Raw genomic sequence first — 15,532 nt, 5'->3', positions numbered from 1 at the left:
CTCACAAACTTTACTAGGTGGCCAAGCCCTGATGCTAAGTCGCTTCAGTCGTGTCCAAGTCTGTGCGACCCCATAGACGGCAGCCCACCAGGCTCTCCCATCCCTGGGATTCTCCAGGCAAGAACACTGCAGTGGGTTGCCATTTCCTTCTCCAATGCATGAAAGTGAAAAGTGAAAGTGAAGTCACTCAGTCTCCTAGCGACCCCATGGACTGCCGCCTACCAGGCTCCTCTGTCCATGGGATTTTCCAGGCAAGAGTACTGGAGTGGGCTGCCATTGCCTTCTCCGTGGCCGAGCCCTAGATTTCTCTTATTACATCAAAAGCTCACACAATCAGGTATGACAAAGATCTATATACGTAACAAGTAACACCTGTAAGGAGCTGTAAGCAATGGATAGAGGAATGCCAATCACGTCAATTAACACCATTTCTTGATCGCCAATCAGCACAGTGTATTTCAATCAGGTCAGTATCTTCAAAATTCCATAAACTTGAAAGAACTTTCACTAAGACGACCCCTGTACAGGGTCACTAGAATAATGTAAAAGTTTGGACAATTTGAAAAGCTGGTAACTATAAGAATCTCAGGTATCAGTGTTAGGAATCCATGCATTTGGACAATTATGCCTTTGTTTGTTAAAGTTCATCTATAACTGTAAACAACTTTCAGTTGTTTCAGGTAAGAAAATATGTCATGTGGTTTGCTCTTTTACAATTCAAAAAGTCCTTTCAAAGTATGTAAAATGCAACCAGATGCTATTGGCAAAGAACTGACTCTTTAGGTGTGACCAATTTCTAAGAACATTACCAGCAATGTGCCTACACATTGGGTGCATACAAAGCTTTGAAAAGTTCATATCTAATCTAATCATCTATTCAAAACACTCCACGCTTTCCCACATTTCAATGGTGTTTCAAATTTATAAATAAATTTCTCAAAATGCATAGAAAATCAGAAATACATGTATGATTGAAACCTCCCTCCTTCCAAACAGATTCAGAACATGCCACCCGGCTAATGATACTGAAAGTCCCCTTTCTATCTAAAAATACACATTGATGATAGTGTCTGAGCAAGAACAATAGGTCACTTGCATTGTAATGTAAAGCTTAGTCACCAAGTGACAGCTTTCCTTTCATTTAGAAGAGATTTCCTTAGTTCCAGGTACTACACAAGTTTAAATCATCAGTATACTATTAATCTGAAGACTAGCCTTCTGTAGATGCAAATGTATTTAAATTCCAAGTTGCAATAACCCTTGTGATAAAACTATTAAAGAAGCCGATAATGATGCATTTCTACCATATCTAGAAAAAGATAAAAAGAGGTATTTTAATAATTGAGATTTTTCTCTTAAATAATTAGAAACATCTCCAGGTGCTATTTTTACTGATTACTTAAATAAAAGTGATACTATTCATTTCTATTTCAACAATGTGGAGTAAGAACTATTTCACATTATTACTTTGTGAACCTTCCAGATAATGGTCCTAAGTTAAAATCTCAATCACAATGCTTAGGGACTAGTGTGTTCTGGACAAACACTGAATCCTAGTCAGTTTAGTAAATGGATAGGTTTCTTGACTATATTACAACATTTATTTTAGGTATACCTCCTCTTTCTTATTCCTTTCACAAGCAAGGATTTGGGAGTGGGAGACGTAAGCAAGCAACAATCACTTAACACAAATTTACTGAGCAATTCATAGGTACACACTTCATATGTATTACCTTGTTTAATCTTCATTGCAACTCAAGACATGGGTATCTTATCCTGATTTCACATATGAATAAAGTAAAAAGGCTCAGAGAAGTGAAGTCACTTGCTCGAGGACAGCAGGATTCTGTTCCATTTGTGCTACCCAGTGCTGACCCTTCCTTTTGGATCCCAGCTCTCTTCACTTGTCCACAACCACTGAACTTGCCCTCTAAAGTTCTCATTCAGTTACACTGACCGTTCTCTAGCAATACTAGTTTTTTAGTTATCACATTATAAAGGCAAAAAATGATCAGAACAAATATGATTGAGAACTTTTTGTTACAGAAGATCATACACACAGATAGATGGCAAAACTTTAGCCCCCCTGGAATAAATTTCTAGTGGAAGAATCTGCAACACTGATATGGGACAAAACAGAAAGATATTCTAAAGCTATGTTGTCCAATTTGGCAGCCAACAGCCACATGTGACCATGAGTACCTGAAATGCGGCTAGTGTGAACTGAGAGTTACTACAGTGTAAACTATACACAGGATTTCAAAGACTTGGTGGTATATAAAAAAAGAGCAAAATATTTCATTAATTTTTCACTGACTCAATACTTCAATGAATCAACAATTCATTAACACTGATTACACGTTGAAAGATATTTTTAAACTGTGTTCAATAAAATTCACACATGTTTCTTTGTAGTTTTTCCAACATGGATAGTAGAAAATTTTAAACTACACTTGTATTTTGAGGAAGGAAACAGCATTGGCCTAGGGCCTCCATATGAGGCTTCAAATCAAACTTTGTACAAAAGCCATTCTTGAACAGAAGGCCCAAACTCTTATGATTAAACTCTTAAAAGAAAAAGTAGTAGGCTAACAAAACACTTTGGGGAAACCTATATAATTAATTATTCTGATCATAAATGGTAAATAATTGTCAATTCTTATAGTAAGAAGACAAACATGTAGCCTTCTCATCCACACTCCTCCAAAATCTAAAAAGCCATCATTCCAACTTCTGGTTTCACATGTATCTGTGAACACATTTGTCTTTATTGCTTAAGACTTGTGCAAATATTAGGGTCTTCCCTCTGAATGATCACTCTAAGTACAGTAGATCACACAAGATACAGGAGTCAAAATACACCCACCTACAAGTCACTGCTTCCAATACATCCCTGACACCCTTTCGTATGCTTAATCATTTGGTTATTTCCCATTAAAGGATCCAAGGAATTTCAGGTAATTGAAGTTTCTATTTAAAAGTTTCTATCTTCTATAGACCAAAATCTCAGGGGAAAGCACCAATAGAAGCTTTTTTAAAAAGTCATAATTAAAAGAGATATGACATGGTTTTCATAATAATTGATCTATAAAGTTTTGGGGTTGTTTTGGCTGTGTGGCATGCAGGATATTAGTCCCCTGACCAGGGATGGAACCTGCCTGAAATGGAAGTGTAGAGTCTTAACCACTGGACTAGCAAGGAATTCCTATAGTTACCATGAAACACTGCTAGCCCCCAAGTGGTTTAAATCAACTTAATAAAACACTGAACTCAAAGTTCTCTAGTAAGTATTTTGTTGCTGTTATTTAGTTGCTAAGTTGTGTCGGACTCTTTGAGACCCTGAGAACTGCAGGCTCCCCTGGCCTTCACTGTCTCCCAGTTTGCTCAGATTCATGTCCAAGTACTTTGACTTTGTACCTATTCCTTCAAATTGATTTAAAAATAGATCAAAATACATCTTTTACACTCACAGTAAAATCAAAAGCAATTCTATTTTATTTATTCCCCCCACCATAAGAATGAATTTTTTCAGTTCCTCAGAAGGATGTATTACAGAAGGCCATAAGAAGTATTTTGGAAAAAAGCCAGTTATCTTTTTACATTTTTAATTGGAAGATAACTGCTTTACAATGTTGTGTTGGTTTCTACCATAAAACAACACACATCAGCCATAAGTGTGTGTGTTTGCGTGTGTGTGTATATATATATCCCCTTCCTCCCAACCCATCTAGGTGCCAGGCTGGGCTCCCTATGTTATACAGCAGCTTCCCACTAGCTATTTTCACACATAGACCTGGTTATCTTAATGCCTACTAAAACTGTTGTTATGAAATCAAATGTCACAGCAAAACACTGGGAAAAAAAAATCTGACAGAATCCATTCAAAGTCCTTGTATGATGCAACAAATGGTGACTAAAACCCTTATTTGATAAAGAGTTTAATCACAAAATTATACTATAATATTAACATTTCTAACATGCCCAATTTCTTCCTTCACCTTCACTGTGCCTTATGTAAGGCACTATGCCTTATGTGCCACTTCAGTTCAGTTCAGTTCAGTTCAGTGGCATCTGACTCTTTGCGACTCCATGAATCACAGCATGCCAGGCCTCCCTGTCCATCACCAACTCCCAGAGTTCAGTCAAACTCATGTCCATCGAGTCAGTGATGCCATCCAGCCATCTCATTCTCTGCCGTCCCCGTCTCCTCCTACCCCCAATCCCTCCCAGCATCAGACTCTTTTCCAGTGAGTCAACTCGTCGCATGAGGTGGCCAAAGTATTGAAGTTTCAGCTTCAGCATAAGTCCTTCCAATGAACACCCAGGACTGATCTCCCACTTAGTTGAAAATAATAGAAAATTGAGGTCAGAAGTTCTATAATCTATTTTACTCAAATGAATGACCTAAAACTTTTCCTTTTCATTAGAGGATGGAACTGTTTCTCATTTAAACATGCTCTTTTCCAAAAGAAAAAAAAAAAAAAGTCAAGGCAGCCAAATACATCTAGTTTGAATTTTCAATATAATGTTCCTAAACATGTCAGAAACATTTACCAAGTATATGACTTGCTTCAGTGGGGAGCATGCTTAAACGGGAACAATATACAGAAGGTCAGCAAAGCTTTTTGTTAAGATAACAAGAAAGTTCACGACAAAGTCCAGATTTTTAGAAAAAAAGCTTTACAAAACACTCCCCAATTCATTGAGAGATTAAAACAAAGACAGGTACCAACTCTTTCTTGAAAAGCAGCTTCAACTCCCTAAGAGACAAAGGTCTCCCATCCTAAGGCTAAGTGGAATTCTGGTGAACTCCCTCACCCGAGAATTCCATGAATGAGTTAAGATGGCTGAGAATGTAATAAAGTAGAAAAAGCACTGGCCTGAGAGTCAGGGATAAAAGTTTTGAGTCTAGATCAGCCATTTTGAAGATGTCACTTCACTTAATCAAACAAGGTCATTGATCCATAAAAATGAAGCGAAGGTTTCCAAAATTCTACGGGTCTAGATTTCATCCTCCTCCTCAGTCTACCAAGCTCTGCTTCTCCAAATGTTACAGCTAACAGAGAATTCACACTGACTCATAATAGAAGGTCTGAATGATTCAACAAAGGCAGAGTTTTAGCATCCAATGAAATGTGCAAACTTGTGGAGTCTCTGTATCTATTACTGGGAAACTTCCTTTTTATTAGGTCATGGGGGCAGAGGTTGGCTAGCACCAGTTTGCTGATCTCTGCCTCTCCCATAATTAACAACCTTCCTCTCCCATCCATTAACATATAATTTGCACAGCTGAGGGGTGAGGTCTCTTCTAATTATAATAAGGCTATATAATTCTTCACTTTGAAATATGTATCAAAGGCCACAGGTTCTGTGACCCTTGTCTCAATCTTCCAGGGTCCTGAATGTCAATCATAATCTTTGCTGCATAATACAGACCTGTATAGGGATTTCAAACTACAATCTTGATTAGGAATAGGAATAATAGATCCTTGTATCACCCAAAATTTTGATGTTAAAATAATTTTTTTGATCCAGGAACACAGGAGGGGAATGGGAAGTTATTGTTGAATGGGTATACGATTTCAGAGTTACATGAAAAGAGCTCTGGAAATGAATGTTGGTGATGGTTACCCAACATTATGAATGTATTTAATACCACTGAACTATACACTTAAAAATGGTAAATTTTATATCATATATTTTACCACAATAACAAGTGCTAGAAGACAGCAGATACCCAGGACTCCAAGATGGCATCACTTGGATCAGTGAAGAAGAAACTCATGGATGTTAAAACAGGGGAGCTGCCAATCTGGATACGAGGTAGGATTTTGCCCCTAAAGGCACTGCTGGAGTGTTTCAAAGAGGTTACTAGTGGTATGACAACAAGTATGTCTACATGAAGAAAGGAAGCACTGCTGGGGTTTCTACTGTGCTGGCAGCTTACGAACTTTTCAACTACTGCCTTTCTTAGAAGGAACTCAAACATGAGCAGCTAAGCAAGTACCACTGAAGAGGGCCCAGTGAAGGGGACACACTCTGCTATCCTGACCATGACCTTTGCCCAACATCCCTCCCTGAGGAACATGGTCACTGCTGAATATCCTAATTTGCAACAATGACCAGTAAAAGATAACCAGTACAAAAATGAAAAAATACATTGGAAAACTTTTTTAAAGGACCCCTCCACATATACACAAATACGAGACTATTACTTATAATATCTGCATAGGAATGATGTTGTATTAAATACCATCCAAAGAAGAAAAGAAACCAAGTCTAGTACCAAAAAGTTTTGAGTCAGGTAATCCCAAGGCCTGGGAGGAAAATCTTATTACTTGGTGGGTAGCAAAAAGGCAGAATCAACAAAATAATACCAAGTACTAAAAAATTAAAAGTCAAGCTTTAGAAGCAGTTCAGTCCAGCTGGCCTAACAGGGCAGATACACATGATGGGAAAGGCTGACCATTTTTCCCCCTCCCTACTTGAGGATGTTTTCCATGGGAGCACTTCTCAGCTGGAATTTGCTTTGCTAGCATGTATCATTTCATAAAAGTTACCTGTCATTGCCTAGGGTAAAATATGAATGAAAGATGATTACAATGATCACCTTCCACTTTCCATAGCTTTGTCTGAAGGGGAGGGGAAGCTAGGAAAGCACACTCTTTTATAATTAAGAGACAATGAATCTAGAAAACACACCAAGGAAAAGAATAGGGCTAGCTATTTCCTCAGATTGTTTTGAGTCTAAAATTGTATTTTATGCAGCAATATTATACAGCAATTTATCTACCAGGTGTAGGCAGGCAAAGTCTTGATTCAGAAATTTAAAAATAAACAGTGAAAAATATCTCTAGAATAATATACAAGGAAGATAGAGAGTAGAGTAGTTCAGGGAGGGGGTGACAACTTACTTTTCACTGTATACTCTTTTTGTGCCTTTTGGATCTTGCTTCATGATCTCATATTTCATACTCAAAAGTTAATTTCAAATATTTTAAAATGAAGTTGATTTTATAAAAATGTGACTGAAACAGTAAGTTTACCTTAGAAATCAAGTTAACAAAATCTTTCTTGCTTAAAAAAAAAAAAAAAAATCAGTGAGAGTGCCCTTATGTTTCTGATTTTTAAACTTTCATTGTATTGTATGTCCATAAAGTGTTTTTAATTTTACTGAGTTGCTTTTGAATAAGTTATTTTTTTTAATTAGTTTGCTTTATTTTTTTATTTATTTTTTATTGGAGGCTAATTATTTTACAATATTATATTGGTTGGTTTTGCCATACATTGACATGAATCCGCCCTGGGTGTACATGAGTTCCCCCTCCTGAACCCCTCTCCCACCTCCCTCCTCCCTTTATCCTCCCTCTGGGTCATCCCCGCACAGCAGCCCCGAGCATCCTGTAACATGCATCGACCCTGAACTGGCGATTCATTTCACATATGACAACATACATGTTTCAATGCCATTCTCCCAAATCATCCCACCCTCACCCTCTCCCACAGAGTCCCAAAGACTGTTCTATACATCTGTGTCTCTTTTGCTGTCTCGTATACAGGGTTATCATTTGCATCTTTCTAAATTCCATATATATGTGTTAATGTGAATAAGTTATTTTAAACATTTAACACTTAGAATTTTTAAGCACGAAAGCAAGTTATACACTACACTAATTCAGTAGTCAGTTCTGTCAAATTTGGTATTTTATTCTATCCATTTATAAAATCACTGTGTCCTAGTATAACACCCTCTTTGCACAAGTTTTATTAAAGGGAGTTACAAACAAGAATGGTCAGTCGTGCCTGTAAATAAGCAATGAGAAACATCAGAGGAGCCAAATCTTAATTGTTTCACTAAGCAAAAATGCAAAAAAGTCTTACTGAATTGGATTTGCCACTACATTTACACAGAAAAAACAAATGATTTTGTAAGCTGCTTTTGACATTTCTAATTGTTTCTTACAAGTGTTTACCATGTGTTATAAGTTACAAGATAAACCACTAAATAAGGGGGAAATTCAAGATGGCACAATGACTTCCTGTAATGACAGCATACAGTACTTGATATTGCAATGCCCAATATCAGTTTCAGTTCTTTTTTATTATTCCACTACACAGAAGTATAAAATGAAACACAAAAGCACAGCATAGGAAGGCAGTTTCATTTGGAAACAAAAATACTATTCTTTTGCCAAAATGATGATTATTCAACCATTTCCAAATGCACAAATGAAAACATCGCCAAAGACTGGAAAATTGAGTAATCACTGACATGCACTAAAAATTAAAGAAGATTATGAAAAGTCACATTTCTAAAGTCTTTTATGTATGGTAAGGAAAAGATACATTCACACCTTGCTGAATCTATCTAAATTCTAGTTTAACAGGTGTATTTTCCCTCTGTAATAAATCAGAGTATCAGAAATGGAGTAAAATACAACATTTAAATTTCTATGCCTGGTGATCAAATGTTCCCTCAACATCCTCATTGTTCAGCAAGTTGTACGGATATCTGTGTCCAAAATGTCCCATTCCTCCCTTTCTATCTCAAAGCCATTGCCTTAGTTCATCTGCTTATCTCTAAATGCCTTCTAACTTGTTTCTCTGCCAACACTCTTTATCACCCCATTCTTCACAACACCAAATCTCAGACACATCTGATTATGCCTCTCATTAGCTAAAATTAGTGCCACAGAATAAAACCTAAATTTCTTAAAATAGCACCCAAGACCTTCATGACCTAGTGCTCTCAACCTTATCTTTCCTGTTTTCTCTTCCACCACATCCATCCACAGACTCACATGCCCGTTGCATAGCCTATTATTTCAGTCAGTAATTTACTCTCGTTTTCAACATTTAAGAGATCGTCTAAAGCTCAACTCAAATGTCATCTCCTCTATGAATTATTGCTCTCCATTGGGATAAACATTTCCCTTTTCTGTGCCCATCTGCACTTCCTGTAAATTGCTGCCATAGCACTGCTCTCAGGTTGGGGTTGGAGTTAGTTACATAAGGATCTATTTTCCCCACTATAGCTCATCTGGTTCACATATGCTTTCCCTAAAATGCTAAAAACGTATCAAGCCACCAAAAATATTATTCTAATAGAGGAATATATGAATATATATACTGTTGCTTTTGTTTAGAACTAAGCCATTTGTGTGTGACTCTTTTGAAACATGGTTGTAGTCTGCCAGGCTCCTCTGTCCACGGGATTTCCCAGGCAAGAACACTGGAATGAGTTGCCATTTCCTTCTCCAGAGAGATCCCAACCCAGGAATCGAACCTGAGTCTCCTGCACTGGCAGGCAGATTCTTTACCGCTGAGCCACCAGAAAAGGTCATGAAAATATATATGTGTATATGTATGTTGCTAATAAAATTAGGGGTGAATTTTATGGTATGTGAATTATATCTTAATTTAAAAAAATTAGGGTGGGTAGTACACGAAAGTTAAAGAAGACAATCCTTTCAGGTACTTCCTCAACAGGCAACTCGTTGATGGTAATAACATTTTTAAGAAGGTAAATATCATCTTGGGTTGGCTAAAAAAAATTACTGGGAATTGAGTTCACCATACTTTTTAATTATAGGTATGGAGAAAAAAATAAGCCATCTTACTGACTTAAGACCTAATAAAGTTATTTATGAACGAGTTCCTGTTTTCTGAAGCCCACAGAACTGATTATTACAGAGCCTTCTTTTGCTTATCTAGGTCATCTCCATGAAACTGGGCATTTAAAAATATTTAGATTCATCCATGACTTGCCAAAGACAGGATCACAAATTGCTTCCTGATTTCTACCTGAATGATCTAAGTATCTTCACTCTGCCTCTTTAAGCAAACCAAGCTAAACCAAGTTTAGCATAATAATTCCTGCTTCATCAACTGGGGAAACCAGTTTGATTTTGGAAGGAAAATCTAAGTAAGTTTTTTTTTCAGTTATTATTGTGTACATATGAATGCACACAAACACTTTTTTCCTGGTATCTTTCTTCAAAAATTGAGATATAATTCACACACCATTATATAAATTATTACTGCAAAAGGGACAATCTGTTGTTGTGCGGTCTTTAAGTCGTGTCCAACTCTTTCCAATCTCATGGACTGTAGCCTGCCAGGCTCCTCTGCCCATGGAATTCTCCAGGCAAAAATACTGGAGTAGGTTGCCATTTTCTCCTCCAGGGGATCTTCCTGACCCAGGGATCAAACCTGGGTCTCTTGAGTCTCCTGCATTGGCCAGGTAATTCTTTATTACTGAGCCACCTGGGAAGCCCCTCACACACCATAAAATTCACTGTTTTTCAAACTGCAAGATTCAGTGGTTTTTAGCATATTCACAATGTTGTGCAATCATCAAGACTATCTGGTCTATAACTTTTTCATCACCCCAAAGGGAAACCCAGTACCCATTAAGCGAATACTCCCTATTTCCCTTATCCCTGTCCCCTGGCAACCAGTAATCAATTTGCTTTCAGACACCATGGATATGCCTATTTTGCGCATTTCACATCAACTGGAACCATACAATATGTGGCATTTTTGTGTTTGGATTCTTTCACTTAGCATAACGTTTTCAAGGTTCACCCATGTAGTAGAAAGATTTCATTCCCTTTTATGATCAAATAATATTCCTTTGTGTGGATATACCATGTTTATTTAGCCATTAATCAGCTGACAGACATTTAGGTTGTTTCCACTTCTTGGCTATTATGAGTAATGCTGCCATGAACATCAGTGTACAAGTTTCTGTGGGAACATGTGTTTTCAATTAAGTATATAATGTAGGAATAGAACAGCTGGGTCATAATGGAACCTATATGTTACTATTTTTTTTTCTCTTTCTTTTTTTTTTCCAATTTTATTTATTTATTTTTTTCAAGTTGAACAGACTAAATTTCTTTAAACAAACTTACTTATACTCCAGAGTCCTTTAAAAACTTAATAGCATTTATACATTGAAGGTATTTGATTTTCTTGTAACTAGCACTTCAAATGCAACAAGGATTTGACCCAACAAGTAAAACTTTCTACAGTTCATGACTTTTATAAATAAAATAAATTAAATGTATAGTGAATAAGTTCTCTGAAATATTTCAATATTTCTGCAGGTTTAGTAACATCATAAAATACATTTCAACTAAAATTCACAAATCTAAAAACCTGTTAGGCATTTTTAGGCGTTTTAAGATGGAAATGAAGACCAATGTTACATCGTAATATGCCAATTACAAATAGTACTTCAAATAGCAAATACTACAGTTTGTCCCAAACTTTAAAAACTATTCATGAACTCAACACTGAACTATTGATGGCTATGAGAATTGTTTCCTAGCCTTTTTGAAAATTTCAACCCATTTACGTTTAAGGTAATTATTGATAAGTACGATCCCGTAGCCATTTTCTTTATTGCTTTGCGTTCAAGTTTATATACTCTTTCTGTGTATCCTGTCTATAGAAGATCCTTTAGCATTTGTTGGAGAGCTGGTTTGGTGAGGCTGAATTCCCTCAGCTTTTGCTTGTCTGTAAAGCTTTTGATTTCTCCTTCATATTTGAATGAGATCCTTGCTGGGTATAGTAATCTGGGCTGTAGGGTATTTTCTTTCATCACTTTAAGTATGTCTTGCCACTCCCTTCTGGCCTGAAGAGTTTCTGTTGAAAGATCAGCTGTTATCCTTATGGGAATCCCCTTGAGTGTTATTTGCTGCTTTTCCCTTGCTGCTTTTAATATTTGTTCTTTGTGTTTGATCTTTGTTAATTTGATTAATATGTGTCTTGGAGTATTTCGCCTTGGGTTTATCCTGTTGGGGACACTCTGGGATTCTTGGACTTGGGTGATTATTTCTTTCCCCATTTTAGGGAAGTTTTCAACTATTATCTCCTCAAGTATTCTCTCATGGTCTTTCTATCTGTCTTCTTCTTCTGGGACTCCTATGATTCGAATGTTGGAGCGTTTAACATTGTCCCAGAGGACTCTAATATTGTCCTCATTTCTTTTAATTCGTTTTTCTTTTTTCCTCTCTTTCATTTATTTCTACAATTCTATCTTCTAGTTCGCTTATCCTGTCTTCTGCCTCTGTTATTCTACTGTTTGTTCCCTCCAGAGTGTTTCTGATCTCATCTATTGCATTATTCATTGTATATTGACTCTTTTTTATTTCTTCTAAGTCCTTATTAAATCTTTCTTCCATCTTCTCAATCCTTTTCTCCAGGTTGTTTATCTGTAACTCCATTTTGCTTTCAAGATTTTGAATCATTTTCACCATCAAAATTTGAAATTCTTTATCAGGTAAATTCCCTATATCTTCTTCTTTTGTTCGTGTTGGTGGGCAATTATCTTGTTCCTTTACTTGCTGGGTATTTCTCTGCCTCTTCATCTTGCTTATATTGCTTTGCTTGGGGTGGCCTTTCCCTCTTCTTGCAGTTTGTGGAGTTCTCTTTATTACGTAGTTTCTTCGCTGTGTGTGGGGTTGGACGGGTGACTTGTCCGGGTTCCCTGGTTAGGGAAGCATGTGTCGGTGTTCTGGTGGGTGGAGCTGGATTTCTTCTCTCTCCTTTAGAAGACAATGGGCTGCTTTTCTGGGAGCCTGATGTCCTCTGCCAGTATTCAGAAGTTGTTTTGTGGACTTTACTCCGCGTTCAAATGTTCTTTTGATGAATTTGTGGGGGAGAAAGTGGTCTTGCCATCTTATCCCTCCGCCATCTTGTTCCTTCCTCCCCAGAACACTGGATTCTTATATTCCACTTGGTCGTGGAGCATCTCTTCCCAGCTGCTCCAGCAAGGCGCAGCCGCTGTACCTTACCTTGGACGAGGGGTATCTCCTCAAGGCCGCGCCTCCTGCTTTGAATGTAGATCAGCTCTTCTCAGCCCTCCGGTGCCCAAGCAGCCACCGCCTCCTGAACATGGTACAGCTCCTCTCGGCCACCGCCCTAACCCTGGGCGCGGGGTAGCTCATCTCAGCCACGATTCTGCACGTGGTCGGTTGCGCCGGAGCCAGGCGCCTCCCGCGTCTGCGCCGCCGCGGGAGCCGGGCGCCTCCCACGTCTGCGCCTGCGCCGCCGGAGCCGGGCGCCTCCCGCGTCTGCGCCTGCGCCGCCGGAGCCGGGCGCCTCCCGCGTCTGCGCCTGCGCCGCCGGAGCCGGGCGCCTCCCGCCCTAACTGGTTTTCTTTCTCTCTATATGTTACTATTTTTAACCATTAAAACATATTAACTTTTGGAGGGACAAACTGTTCATTTTATATTCACATACATGTTTTTAAGTGTGGTAACAACAGTTTTTATTTTCACATTTTGTTTATAAGTAAATTGTTCTACCCTAGAGGAAAAGATTTCCTTTGGGATTCAGGGTCCTTAGAAGCTAGAGCAAATCCAAGGTTTTACAAGACAGATTAAACCCCTTCAAAGAATAAAGATGTATAACAACACATCAAACCCTTACTACAGCAAAGACTAGTCATCAAAGGGATTAAATATGCAAATATTTTAAATGAAAGAGGAAAATAAATCCAAATTTTATACAGTCAGTTAATAACTATGCACTGATCTCCACTCACAGAATCTTCTACTCCAACATCTCTCATAGATATTTCAAACTTACTATGTCTCAAACTAAATTTCTACTCTTTTCTACTCCCCCAAATTATTCCTCCTAGCCAAAATTATTCCTCCTGCAAACTTTTGCCTACACCCCAAACCTTGGTGTCAAGTTTGACTTCTTTCTCTCACGGATACTCCACATCCCAGTCAGTAAATCCTATTGGTTCTACTGTCTAAATACTACATTCAGAATCCACTCAAATCTCACCACCTCTACCAGAGCAATTTCTCACCAAGATTATTGTACCACTATGATCGAGTGTCAAACCACAACCAAAATAATCCTTGTAAAATATATGTCAGATTATGTCCCACTTCTAACAGTCATCAGTGGCCTCCCAACATCCATCCCCCATTTTGTTTCATCCATACCACACACCCTTGGGCCTCAAGGCATTTGCCTGGCGTCCCCTATGTCTGCCATGACCTTCCCCTTGGTATCACACACAGTCCTCTTGGTACTCAGGGGGGATTTGTTCCAGGATCCTGTTGATAGCAAAATCTGTGGATGCTCAAGTTCTTTATATAAAATTTGCCCAATATTTGCATATAGCCCAGCATATCCTCCTATACACTTTAAATCATCTCTAGATTACTTATCAGAGAAGGCAATGGCACCACACTCCAGTACTCTTGCCTGGAAAATCCCATGGATGGAGGAGCCTGGTAGGCTGCAGTCCATGGGGTCACTAAGAGTCTGACACGACTGAGAGAATTCACTTTCACTTTTCACTTTCACACATTGGAGAAGGAAGTGGCAACCCACTCCAGTGTTCTTGCCTGGAGAATCCGAGGGACTGGGGAGCCTGGTGGGCTGCCGTCTATGGGGTCGCACAGAGTCAGACACGACTGAAGTGACTTAGCAGCAGCAGATTACTTATAATGCCTAATTCAATGTAAATGCTATGAAAATAGTTATAAATGCTATGTAAATGATATGAAATAGGCTCTGAAAGTGAAAGTGTTGCTCACTCAGTCCTGTCTGACTCTTTGCACCCGCCTGAACTGTAGCCCACAAGGTTCCTCTGTCCATGGGATTCTCCATGGAGTAATACTGGAGTGGGTTGCCATTTCCTTCTCTAGGGCATTTTCACAACCCAGGGACTGAACCCAGGTCTCCTGCAGTGATTGCCATCTGAGATTCTTTACCATCTGTGCCACCAGGGAGGGAAGCCCTGGCACATAGCAAATTCAAGTTTTGTTTTTTGGAACTTTCTGGAATAGTTTTTCCCAAATATTTTATGTCCATGGTTGATTTAATCTGCAGATCAGAACCCACAGACGGAGTACCAATTGTATCCACTCCCTTACCTTCTTAGGTCTTTGCATACATGTCAGCTTCTTAGTAAGAACTTCACCTGGCCACTTAAATTTGTCATTGCCCCCAAACACTTCCTTTATCTCCCTTCCCCCTTCTATATTTCTCCAAAATATTTATATCAACACAATAATATACTTTACTTATTTTTCTTTACCCCCAAGTATATAAACTCCATTAGGGCAAGGGAGTTTATCTGTTTTGCTCACTGCTTTATTCCCAGCACTTAGAAGAGGGTCTGGCACATAGTGCTCAATAAATATTTGTTGAGTGCATAAATGAACAAGCAAAAGGAAGCATAAAGCTGCTCAGAAAAGCTAAAGAGAGGTCAGAGAAATATTTATGAGGAACTAATATACCAAAAAATAATAAAGTTGTGATGGGAAAGGAAAGTACATTTCTAAAAAAAAAAAGGTTCAATGTTTCTAGTTGAAACAAAAGTTCAACGTTTCCTAAAGCCTAGTTGGCACTATCCTTGCCTATTTCATTGTTTTCAAAGAAGATCTATCCACTGTCCATTGCCAAGGGCCCTTAGCAGCTGAAGAACTGAAAGAAACTCTGGGAATGGACAAGTTCCTAGAATGATAATGTCCTTTTCTCAGCTACCACATACACA

General features: G+C 38.3%; 1 protein-coding gene and 1 pseudogene across 3 annotated transcripts in view; one reads left to right on the top strand and one right to left on the bottom strand.

Moving 5' to 3' along the window:
- Nucleotides 1-15,532, bottom strand: part of ADD3 (adducin 3) — a 135,240-nt gene that overhangs the window by 106,551 nt on the left and 13,157 nt on the right. The gene's annotated exons all lie outside the window — the stretch shown is intronic.
- LOC148776026 (ATP synthase F(0) complex subunit f, mitochondrial pseudogene) lies at nucleotides 5,742-6,013 on the top strand (annotated as a pseudogene).

The sequence above is a fragment of the Moschus berezovskii genome, chromosome 12 (genome assembly GCF_049115385.1).
Source record: "Moschus berezovskii isolate FMDL1 chromosome 12, NW_MosBer_1.0, whole genome shotgun sequence".
NCBI lineage: Eukaryota > Metazoa > Chordata > Mammalia > Artiodactyla > Moschidae > Moschus > Moschus berezovskii.
This window is presented reverse-complemented; position numbering and strand designations above follow the sequence as displayed.